The sequence below is a fragment of the Ornithodoros turicata genome, chromosome 6 (assembly GCF_037126465.1).
Source record: "Ornithodoros turicata isolate Travis chromosome 6, ASM3712646v1, whole genome shotgun sequence".
Classification (NCBI taxonomy): domain Eukaryota; kingdom Metazoa; phylum Arthropoda; class Arachnida; order Ixodida; family Argasidae; genus Ornithodoros; species Ornithodoros turicata.
In genome coordinates, this window is record NC_088206.1 from 40,895,434 (window position 1) to 40,908,482 (window position 13,049).

The 13,049-nt window shown below is 43.5% G+C and overlaps 1 pseudogene; it reads left to right on the forward strand.

Moving 5' to 3' along the window:
* The first annotated feature begins 238 nt into the window (after nt 1-238).
* Nucleotides 239-13,035, forward strand: LOC135398529 (uncharacterized; annotated as a pseudogene).
* Nucleotides 13,036-13,049: the final 14 nt, after the last annotated feature.

Sequence of the window (13,049 nt, forward strand, 5' to 3'; positions counted from 1 at the left end):
ACATTAATGTATTTTCCACACAATTTTTTAGTTGTTTCGAGACATGAAGCCTCGAGTTATGAACCCAATTTTGCATGTATAAACTTGTAAGAATGTACAGTATGGTACACATTAGAATTCCTGAGCTGCTTTTATTTTGTGAAAAATTATGTTTGAATTTGATGTAGAGAGGCTAACGAGGCCCAAACTGTTACACTGCCCACTGTGTGCTGGAAATGGAGCACATGCTGTTTAACTAATTAACATTACCTGACCACAGGAACCACTTGTGTTTATGACCGATGATTCAGCTGCAGAAAGGGCTGCTCTGCAAGCAACTTGGCCTAGCAGCACATGTCTGCTTTGCCATTTCCATGTGGCTGAGGCTGAGTGGAGGTGGCTCATGTCAGCGAAAAACAAAGTCAACCCTGCTGAGAGAAGACCCCTGATGTCTGCATTCCAGAAGGTTTCTATCTTGTGTTACAATTTACTATTATCATCTCCATCACGCTATTATTTCCTGCATCTGAGGTACATTTCTTTAACAGTTATAATGAACTAAACTTATAACAGTTAAAGTATAAACTTTTACAGTACACTTACAGGTACTTTACTTACTTTACTTTACTCACAGTACTTTACTTTACTTAAACAGTTAGAGTATAAACTTATAACAGTTATAACGGCAGCAGCAGTCTGAGCATGATGCCTTACCCGTTCTTCATTGTATTGCAGAGGAGGAGGAGGAGGAGGAGTGTCGTTGGGAGGAACCCGAGAGGTCTGCCTGCCTGATTAGACGGCATGTTTCTCGGGAAGGGAAAGGTGGTGGAGAGGAGGAGAGGAAAAGGGTGAAGTGGAAGACCGAGCGGAATCCGCTCGGGGGAGGATAGCTGCGTCCATGGGCCGACTTCTTGGAACTGTGCCGGCATACGCTTATTACACATCTGAGGGAAACCCAGGAAAAACCCCAGACAGCACAGCCGGCCCGCGGATTCGAACCGCGGACCTCCCAGTCTCCTGCTGCTGCTATCTTCTGCTTTTTGCGGCACACACGTGCCGTTACCTATCAACACATGGTCGCCGGCTTTCTATGATGTCCCCGGCGAGGGCACTGTCTCCGCGCCAGGAGACGGTTACTGCAGCTCGTCACGTGGATTTACTGTCTACCCAGACGGCACGCTACTACATGCCCCCTACTTCCGCTCCGCATCTACGTCATCACAGCAGGACGAATTTAAACCGTGTCTGCACATCTTCAGCTTCAGTGGGAACGGCAGCAGCAGTCTGAGCATGATGCCTTACCCGTTCTTCATTGTATTGCAGGTCAGTCACAGTGCATCATATTGTAGTGATGATGCTTGCTTGTTACTGCTGCTGCCACCCCCACAATTCGCTTACCTATGTAACTTGTGTCATTCGTATGTATAGATGTTGCGAGTAATTCTGTTATCCGGTGACATTGAAACAAATCCCGGCCCTATGACTAAGGCACAGGAAGAACAACTAGGTACCGCACTGGAAATCCTGTCCAGATTAGATACGAATGTTAATACGTTGCTAGCTGATGTGAGAACGCTCCAGCTCAGGCAGCAATCTACTGATGAAGCCTTATCAGCCTTATCGTCCAAACTGAACTCAGTTGAAAAAGACTTGTCGGACGTCAAAAGCACACAAACAGATTTCCTCAACGGCATTCAAGCAGACATATCTCAGATCAAACTATCGAACGCCACCAACGCAACCCACGTAAGGGCCCTTGAATCTCGCATGAATGATTTTGAAGATCGTTCTCGTAGGTCAAATATTACTTTCTATGGGATCCCTGACATAGCCAGCGAGACCTGGACTCAGTCTGAGTCAAAGGTTATTGATGTATGTAATACAAAGTTAGGCATGCAGTGTACGCCCTCTGATTTTGAGCGTGTTCATCGCATAGGCACATTCCGTACGAATAAGACTCGGCCGATTATCGCAAAGTTCTGTTCCTTCAAGCTTAAAGATCAGGTTCTAACGTGTAGTAAAGCGCTTAAGGGTACCGACTTAAGCATCTCGAACGATTTCTCTAGTGCCACGCGACTCGTCCGCCGCGAACTGGTCGAATTTGGCAAAAATCAGTCACAGCCCTTTAAGCTCAGGTATGACAAACTGTTCATCGGTTCGAAGTGCTACCAATACAACCACAACGAACCCCATGTTAAAGAATTAACGGCGTAGCTACAAGATGTGAGTAGTGTATCACCTGTTGTGAATAGCAGATCAGTGTCTTCGCTTTCCGTGGTTTTTATGAACATTAGGAGTGTTATTCCAAAACTTGACGCTTTATGTAGTGTTTTGTACGACTGTTCCTCGGATATCGTCATCCTAACAGAGACCTGGTTGTCACCTGATATACACGATATAGAGATGAACATTTGCTTTGGCGACTATCATGTATTTAGATGTGATAGGCAAGTAAAGAAAGGAGGTGGTGTACTGATCGCCGTTAAAAAGCACTTGTCCGCTACCTCTATTCATGTTGATACTGAAATTGAATCATGTTGGGTGTCGCTGTCTCATACCTACCCTGACTTTGTCATTGGTGTGTGTTACCGCCCACCTAATTGCTCAGCTTTGTTTGTCCAATGTTTGCATGACATTTTAGCATTCGTCAGCAATAACCATCCAAAAAGTCATGTTCTTCTGCTTGGTGATTTCAATTACCCGCATATAGATTGGACTAACCTGAGTGCCCCCTCATCTCCAGATGCTGGAGCTTTGATCGACCTTTCATTAACTTTTAATTTAGAGCAACTTGTATCTGTACCAACTAGAAGTACTGTTTCAACCGAATCCATACTTGACCTTGTTTTCGCATCCAGAGGACGTTACCTCTCTCTCTGTTTTTGATGGGTTGAGTGACCATAAGATTGTACATTTCATGTTACCGTCTGCCTCATCCATCCACCATAATAACATAGTCACCAAAACTATTCGAGACTATAAACACGCCAATTTTGACGTGATTAACGCCGGTCTACGAACATTTCATGATGAGTTTGTTTTGTGTTTTCACAAGCGATCTGTTGACGAAAACTGGTGTCTTTTTCGCGACACCCTTAACCGGCTTGTCGACTTGCATGTTCCTAAGTTACGCATAATTCCTCATAAAAGGGCTCCTTGGTTTAGGAAAGAACTAAAAGTCATTCGTAACAAAAAGAAGCGATTATTTAAGAAGGCCAAGGCCTCAACTGCTCTTGACCACTGGAACGAATATCACGAGTGCGCTCGCTCCTACAAATGTGCACTAAAAAAAGCCAAAAACAAATACTTCCGCCAGGATTTACCTTCCCTCCTTATTCACAACCCAAGGAGATTCTGGAATGAGATATCTCCTGTTAAGGACAACACCATCCGTCTGTCCGACTCCGGTGGGAATTCAATACCCCCGAACGAGTGTGCTTCATTATTTGCTGCACATTTTTCCTCTGTCTTCACTATAAGCCATAAGGACCATACTACGTACATACCTCAAAAAGAATGCGTGCCATTGGAATGTATCACTTCCCAAGGCATCTGCAAGCTAATCGAGTCACTCAAATCATCCACATCCTCTGGGCCAGATGATATCAATACCAAAGTACTAATTATGACCAGGCAAACCTCTAGCATGATTCTGGCATACATCTTTTCACATTCCTTGCATAATTCAATGCTACCATATGATTGGAAAGTAGGGAAGATCATCCCAGTGTTTAAGTCTGGCGACGCCCAATTAGCTAACAACTACCGACCCATATCACTAACAAGTATCTGCTGTAAACTACTAGAACACATTATTTATTGACATGTTGCGAGATTTCTTGAGAAGAATGACTTCTTCTATCCACTCCAACACGGTTTCCGTAGGGACCGTTCCTGCGAAACTCAGCTTGCATCTTTTCTTCATGACCTCTTTTCTAACGCTGACGTATCTGCACAAACTGACCTCAAACCTCTAGCATGATTCTGGCATACATCTTTTCACATTCCTTGCATAATTCAATGCTACCATATGATTGGAAAGTAGGGAAGATCATCCCAGTGTTTAAGTCTGGCGACACCCAATTAGCTAACAACTACCGACCCATATCACTAACAAGTATCTGCTGTAAACTACTAGAACACATTATTTATTGACATGTTGCGAGATTTCTTGAGAAGAATGACTTCTTCTATCCACTCCAACACGGTTTCCGTAGGGACCGTTCCTGCGAAACTCAGCTTCCATCTTTTCTTCATGACCTCTTTTCTAACGCTGACGTATCTGCACAAACTGACGCCGTATTTCTAGATTTCCTTAAGGCTTTCGACAAAGTGCCTCATAACAGAGTGCCTTTTACAGAAACTTCGTGCTACTAATATTGACTGTAAAACCTATTATTGAATACAAGACTTCCTCACGATTCGCTCTTCCTTCGTAATATGCAATGATCATCGTTCCGATTTTTTTGCTGTAACATCTGGTATCCCTCAGGGATCGGTGCTTGGTCCTCTTCTCTTTCTTATTTATATTAACGACCTCCCTAATAATATTTCTTCCACCACACGGCTATTTGCCGATGACTGTGTTATCTATCGCAAGATTTCTTCCTTTTCTGATCAGGTTGCTCTCCAACATGACCTCTCACTAGTTCATTCGTGGTGTTTAACCTGGCAGATGCCTCTTAACCTTAACAAATGTAATGTTATTACTTTTGCCCGTCGCAATTACGGCCGTTTTTCTCCATATCCATACTCACTAAACGACATTGCTCTCACTAAAGTAAGCTCTTACAAGTATCTTGGCATTCATCTCTCCCAAGACCTAACTTGGAACAAGCACATTGAATTCATTGCTGGCAATGCTAACCTGACTCTTGGCTATATTCGACGTAACCTGAAACTCGCACCCCAGGAAATTAGAAAACTAGCATACTTATCACTAGTACGTTCAAAACTGGAGTATGCCTCGGCTTTGTGGGACCCTCCTCAACAATACTTATCCTCCGCTCTTGAAGCCATCCAGAATAGAGCAGCCCGTTTCATCGTTGGTGATTACTCACGTCATTCTTCAGTCTCGGTAATTAAACAACAACTTCAACTCCCTAACCTAGAAAAACGTCGATACATTGCAAGGTTGTCTCTGTTTCACAAGTTAATTCATACCATTCCGCCTAGCATTTCCCCTATCACTCGTTCTTCCACAATCTTTCCCCGCTTCGACCATTTGTACAAGGTAACTCGTTTCGCCTGCCACACTGATATCTTTGCTGAATCATTGTTTTGTAAGACTACTATTAACTGGAATGATCTTCTCTTGAATATTGCGGAGCTCACTGATCACATCACGTTTCACAGGAAGATATCATCTACCATTTAACCATTCACTAATAATCAATTGATTCCTTGTTTTTCGCACTGTTATTTGTCAAGTGCATTTATTATTATACCTAATATCTGTACGACCCCACTCCCCCATGCAATGCTCACAAGAGCCTTTGGGGTATTGTAAATAAATAAATAATCATAGCTACTATGTGGAACCCATACTAGGTCACTCGGGTGATATGTCATTTATTTTCTGCAGACTCGTTCTCTTTGAGAAACAGGATTTACAGGAATTAGACTGGTGACAGTATCCATCAATCTGCATAGTTCTCATTTTATCCGTGTGCATAATATTTATTCTCTTTTAGTTACTCGCATTAAACTTGTTGAGATTTCAAACATGTGTAACTGACAGAGCATAAAGTTACAGCACAAAGCTACAATAGAACAATCAGGTTCTAGATATCAGCCTTCCTCTCTTCTTCCTGGCAACTTTTGGCAATACTTTGACCGTTTGATACTTTAACTGTTTGACCCTTTTCAGATTATGTATGCCTCTACTGCAGAAGACCTGGAATCTGCAAAAGCACACCTGCAGACTCTCTCTCTCTCATGAAGCCTTTGTTACCCGCGTGCAGGACTTCCTGCGGAGAGAAGGAGAGTGGGTACTGTTCTTCCGAAACTGGTTACCAACACGCGGGCACAACACAAACAACTTTTCCGAGGCGTGCATCCGTATTCTCAAAGACATTATCCTTGGAAGAACAAAGGCCTTTTGCCGTAGCCCTAGTTGATTTTGTTGCAATCGTATGGGAGAAATACTTTGAGGCACGCATCCTTGAACACGCTCACAACCGTGTTGCTGCTGGACGCCTCTTATATGACAGGCTACTCAAAAAGATGCCACAGGGGGCAGCGGACAAAATTGTCTCTCTGGAGCACAATGTGTACTCTGTTCCAAGTGCTCAACAAACAGGAGAGACGTACAGAGTATATGCAGATATTGGAACATGTACCTGTGGGGCAGGAAAGCAAGGTGCATTTTGCAAGCATCAAGCTTTGGTACACAAAACAGTTGGTGGTATCTTCCCCAATGCACCAGCACTTACTGCAGAAGATCGCCATCAGTTGGGGAATCTGGCTTTGGGAGACCGCTGCCCCCCCGTCGCCTTCTTCATGGACTTTCGTGTAAATGAGACCTTGACAACTCAACAGGAGGAAACACATCATGCCGATAGTACACCTGTACCTCAGCAGCATCCTGCTGATCCTTGCTTCACAGAGCCATCAGAGCCATCAACATCGTACCAAAGTGGAACTGCAGACAAGGTTTGTTCTCCTAATGTAATTCATGTATATGCTTCGTAACATTCAATGAACAGCGCTTTCTTATTACAGTGCATAACTGGTGACATCCATGCCCTTTCGAAAGAGCTCGAACGATGCCATATGCTCGTCAAAGGGAACAGCACCTACAACAAATACCTCCAAAAGGCAATCCACAGCCTCAAGAAAATTCAAACAGCATCCCAATGTGTTGGGATGATGATGTCCCTAGGTACAACACTAAGTAACATAACAAGATGTGGTGGACATATAAAAGTTCAGCCCACCAGCATATCCAGGCGTCATTAGGGACTAACACGAGGATCCAAGAGGGTGGCAGCTGGGCGACCCTCCAACCAGCCTTCTCACAAAAAAGCAAAGAAGCGCACACACAGACTGAGCCTTAGTGTCAAAGACAATGTTAGCCACGCAAAGTCGCATGGCCAGGGTCACTAACTGGGTTGCATTTGCATTATAGTATTTAAATTGTTCAAAGGTTTTTTTTAAAGCAAAAGTTGAGTTCCTACCTTGTTAGTTGTGTAGAACAAGGTACATGTCTAATCATTTTGTATCGTACCAGCAGGGGAAAATTATTTCTGTTGCACAATACACAAGCTTGCAAACCTTCAAGGGGTTGTGAAACCATTGCCAGGCTTTTGAAGGTGACAATATTGATGTATGTGTACTAAACATGCACATCAAAACACTCTGTCCCTGCAATATCGCATTAAAGGGGCACAAAAATGAAAAAAAGAATGCTATCAAAAGTAAGTCAGTGTTTCAATTGGTACAATTCAAACAAAATTAGTTCACATAGCGCTACCGTTTAGAAGCAAAGTGCAATGAAAACAGAGCCGAGTTTGGCGGCAACGAATTGGATCCCTAGGAGGCAAAAATTAGTGGCATCCAATGAGACCACAGGAGAAGCGTGCGCATACCTATCGTGGGAGTGTGGATTTGGAACGGGTCCGATCGTAGTGTTGCATCATAGTGCTCATAGTGCATAGTGATCATAGTGCGGCATGGTGCACACTGCTGCATTTTTGAATGCAGATTCACTGAATTGTAGCCACAACAGTTCTCACGAATGTTCCACTGACAACATTTATCTTCACGTCCTTTGGACGTTTCGCAACACGCACTATGTATTTCACCGGGACTGCTCCATGACGTGGCACGCGCAGAATGGACTGAAAACACCGATGAACACCACGAACTGAAGCGACGTTCACTGCTTAGCCCCGACGCAAGAAAGGGTTCGGTAAAATTTTGATTGTAGCTACACAACGGAATCAAAGTTTTCAATTATGATAACAGGTACGAAATTAACACAGCATGTGACGTAATTTGAAGTGACCTCGTTTTTGCATTTTAGTTCCCCTTTAAGAAGCTGTGTCACTCCCAGGTCACGCAACATTTTATAGTGGAGAGTGGAGAAAGGAAGCACATTCGTTTCCATTGCCATGACAACATAAGCACTTATAAAGAGTGGGCAGGCCACCAGACTATTTTCAGTATGGTGACCTTCGGGGACTTCGGGCAAGCCTGCACAGATATACGTCACTTCCTATTCTTCTGTCGAGGTGTCGCAGCATTGTTCCACCGTCAACAGTGGCTTGAAAAAAACATTAAAAAAGCAAGGAACGTGGGCTGCATATAACGTATGTATGACGAATACAACATATGAAATGGAGCCATACATTTAGTGGGTTGCATGTGGTTTCTGAATCCCTGTAACTATAACTATGTGTTTATCATCTTGCTTGCTGTGTGGATCAGTCCTTTTTACTTACTGTTACCTGTTTGTGGATACTGAATGCATTTTTACCTGACTTCAGCGTGCTTGCAGGTGTATATTCAAAGGGAAGCGAATTATTGGATGTTCGAAAGAAAACACTTCACATTTTGCACTATCTATTTCTGTAACACCCCGGGACTCCAGTCATACAATTATGAAGATCTACTCCGACATGTTGGTCTCATTCCCCTTTCAACTCAGTGCGACATTACCGATGCTACTTTCATAAGTGCATTCATTCTCAAATTGACTGCCCACAGTTGCTAGGATCTCTGCATTCTGCTATTCCACGTGTGTCCTCACGGAAGCATCCTACATTTTTTTACCCGAATGTATGTAAGGGGGACTATCTCGCGATGAAAGACCCTCATAAACTCGCTGTCATGTGATATTTTTTCTGTATCCCTTCCCGTTGTATGCAAAGAAGTTGTATCTAAAGTTTTTCATTTGTGAAGTTCACCCAGTTTGCTTGTGCCAATTTTTCTTTTCCAGACATCCTGCAGTTTTTCTGATCACTATTGCGTATAATTTTTGTGATGTTTTACTCATATATTTAGTCCTAGTTTCACATATATGTAATGTGCAGTTTGTTATTCCAGACATGCCTGTAATTTTAGATATAAGCAGTCCACCAACATTATTGTATATATGTTCTGTGACCTATGTGTGTATTACGTAAGCTGTTAGTGTATGCTCCATTTCCTGGGTATCTGTCGTCTTCAGCATTATGAAAAACTTTCAGAGCGTTTACAAACACCAAGGCCTTTGTGGCTGTTCTTGGGCACATAATAAAAAGTGTTATTATTTGTTATCCACTAGCTAATAGCAATTCATTTGACAAATCATTGCAGGAATTCTGATTGACTTCATCTGTTATGTATCCTGACTGCCCAAGTTTTTCTGTTTGGCTCTTCTAATTTGCTTTTTATTGACTGGCAGTCTGTTCCCCTTGCTCCAATGATAACTAGTCTAGGCACAAAGTGATTCTGACCACAAAATTGGGAAACAATAGATGAAGAGCTATTTCAAACATGTGACACCCTTCAGGTGCAATAAGAGTTTCAATAGCTCACAGCATCGAGAGAAATTGTTCCATTTATGTGAAATACATCTTGTCTGGTAGATTTATGTAATTTCCAGAGCTTCACGACGCTACATTTTCAGTTTAAGCCCTAAAGCTTCTCCACAACGCTCATAATATGGCAAAGATCACATTTTGTGCTTTGTTCGCTTTTGTGATCACTCACAAAGATGCCTCCAACGAGGAATGTAATCTCATTCATCACTGGAAAAACATATATCTAAAATCAAGGCATCAAACAATATTTCTTCTACATTGCTCCATCTACCTCCTACAAAATATGTTGTCAGCTATGGTTAGTCCAGAAGGCCTGCTAATATTTAAGATTCAAGCAAGGTATAGCAACATAATACATAAGGACAAAACGTACGTAGTTGCAAAAAGTATATAATGTCAAGACAGCTCGAACGCTCTACGTTCGGCAAAGTGTCCTGCGATGTTGTACCTTGATGTTATTGTTCTAAGGATTTAAGTACAACAGGCACATTGATCGCATCACGCATGTAGTCTTCAGGAAGGAGTGTTTGCTAAAGCAGAATCTCAGGTATGCAACAACAGTTACCAAACTGCAAGCCTATAGATCCTGTGTGCAGTCTGTGCTTGAATATGCAGATGCAGTGTGGGATCCTTATACTGGCCAGAATATCAAAATAGAAGCTGTTCACGCACAGGCAATATGTTCATTTTTAAATATAATATGGGCGAAATACATGTTAGTTATCTGTTCACAGTAGCAGAAATTGGCATCGTGCACCATCTGTGATGCACTTGTATGCAAATTGTAACACAGGGGCATATCCAGTATTTTCCTCTACGGATTCTAGCCTCAGACACAATGCTAGTCACATGATCCCGTGTCAATTTCATTTCATTTATTTAACCCTTAAAGGCCCGAGGGCATTACATAAGGGGGGGGGAATTAAACGGTTTGTCAAGACAGAAACATAGCAGAGGGTCAGGATATCTGGACTCCCCCTTTAGATCTACATCTAAAGTAACATGATCAGAAAACACAGCCATCTTTACCACAAAGTCGATGCTACACCAATCAGAAGCTACTAAATTGGTATAATCCCAACAGGTGCCTTTTGCACTCATTTCTCCCTTGCACCTTATTCGCATTGAATGCCTTGCCTAATAAAATAGGTGCATCAATCTCAGTTGATGCATTTTGAAAAAGTTTGAAATAGAATATGTTTGATGATAAAAGTGTTATTGTGTTAAAGTAGTAAGGTGTAATGTTATGGTGGCCATGCTACGCTATTGTATCGCAACCCTACATGGCCAAGTAGGCTGTAGTGTTGGTAAATAAAAGAAGGTCAAGTTAGTTCTGTTCAAAGTGGAGGGTGGCAACAGCACGTGACTTACGCACTGCGCAATAGCAGAGGACGCTCGTTATAGGCCTGCAGTGGAACAAATTGAAAACTATCGCATTATCTTGTCAATAAGACGACGCCCAAGGGACAGAGCACTACAAACACAAATAGGCGTAACAGATAACATAGACAGGCGATAATTGCATAAGATTGAAGCTTCACAGCGGTGCAAGTAAACGTCACCCATCTACCAACACACAAAACGAAAGCGGACACATGTCACAGCGGTGTGAACGCGGTAATATCGTGATAGCGGTATTACCGCTATCACGCGTTGGGGGCGCTGCAGGAAACGTTCCGCAAAATAGGCATCCTGAAATAAAGGAATGTCCGCGTTGTTGATGTGGGATATTTGGAGATCGTACTATGTGCCACGTGTGCCGTCATATGGAACAACACGTGTCTTGCATTGGAGATTGGTTCGTTATCACATTCATGGGTACTTATGTTGAAATTGTTTTGTCGAGCGATATACATTGCATAGAGTGCTGCTTATTGCTGCAAAGGCTTTCGATACGTTATCTACCTACTTTCCTGTGAACAATAATTACCGGACAACTAACACCTTCATTTGGCTACTTTCGGTTTGTTAGTTAATGGTTAGATAGTTCGTCGATTCGTTCAGAAGGTTTCGACGTAAATCATAGAGTGTAACGCAGCAGGGTAGATGGTACACTCTATAACATTGGCGTTCATTGTCCCTGTAAAGCGTGCTTTGCCTGCCGAGTAGTTCAGCATTGTGGATAAGCCGATAATAGCAAATGCAAATTGTCCGTTCCCAATCGGTGATGCGTAGCTCTCGTTCTTTTTTGCGGTGCTTACTCTCAGTTCACCAAGCTACGCGTGGGTGAACCGGCAGGTGCGTGAATGTGACATTATACTCGAGTTATGTCGCACTTGTGAAAAGGATCGGCACGCTGCGTTCGGTGTGTTTAGCCCACACCAACCCCACGCATGCGCAGATGGCGAGTCTTGTAAATAGTAAACTCCACTATATTCGCGCACCTGCCGGTCTGACCCAGATAGGATCCTCCACATGATAGATAAATTTCGTAAACGGACTCCGAGACACAGTTTACAAACATATCTGTATACTTAATGTTGCATCCTTCTGCATGTGATTTTTCCAAATTGATGTTCACAGAAAGTAAAGATTGTTTCTTTTTCCCGCATTGAGTACAACGTGCGTTCCCTGTTTTAGAGCGCAGCTCTTATGCACCCGTTCCTGCTTTGAGCGTCGTCGGCGTTGCAAGGAACCGGCGGAGCGAACGAGGGGAGCGAAGCAAAGGATGAACATACAGGCGTTGCCACCGTAGCGCGGGAGCGCGTAGCCTGCTTGCATGCCAACGCCACCTTGCGTCGATGCTGGGGAGATCAGGGGTGGAGACTCTGGGGCCCTGGTACGTACGCGCCCTCCTCGACTGAGAATAGGCAAGCATGCACGGTTCACCTGTTCAGTTACCTACTCTGCGGGAGCAAGTCTCTCCCCCAAGGCGCGCTCCGACAACGAAGTGACGTTTGATCGTGCGGCACTGAGATAACATGCCACTGCAAATGGAATATCTTTTCTTGTGCCGAGAGAAGCTCAGAGAAAGAAACGATGCACCTCAATTATGCGACAAGGGGTCCTTTGGGTTACTAATGTTGATGCTGGAGAAGAATGATAATTGCACATATTATCGTAGAAAGTGATTTATTAGAAATACTTCTTCCCATTTATTTTCACGTTTTTGTTTGTCATAAGCGATTTGGTCCACACGAACTTTCCTTCCCAATCCTCATTCTCTCAGGGAGGCTGTCGTAGGGGGAGCTCACGAGCGTTGGGTGTGCCCTCAGTGTTCGTGGATGGCGTCCCACTGCTGGTCCTCTTGGACGATGCTCAGCCCTGGGCGCCTGGACAGTGCAGCTTTCATGGCTGGGAAGCCATGAAAGCTGCACTGCACGTTCTCAATAATATTGAGATATGGGCTACGGCTTGGCCACTCGAGCTGCATGTTGCCATGCCCATCAAGAACCTTGCGGGTGGAACCAGCGGTGTGAACAGAGGCACCATCCTGTTGAAACTAGCAGAGGCCGTCATGAATGGGTCCTTCCAGGACGTAGGGAACCATGATGTTCTCTATGATGTCGCAGTATCTTGCTGCCGTTAAGCGCGGACCCCATA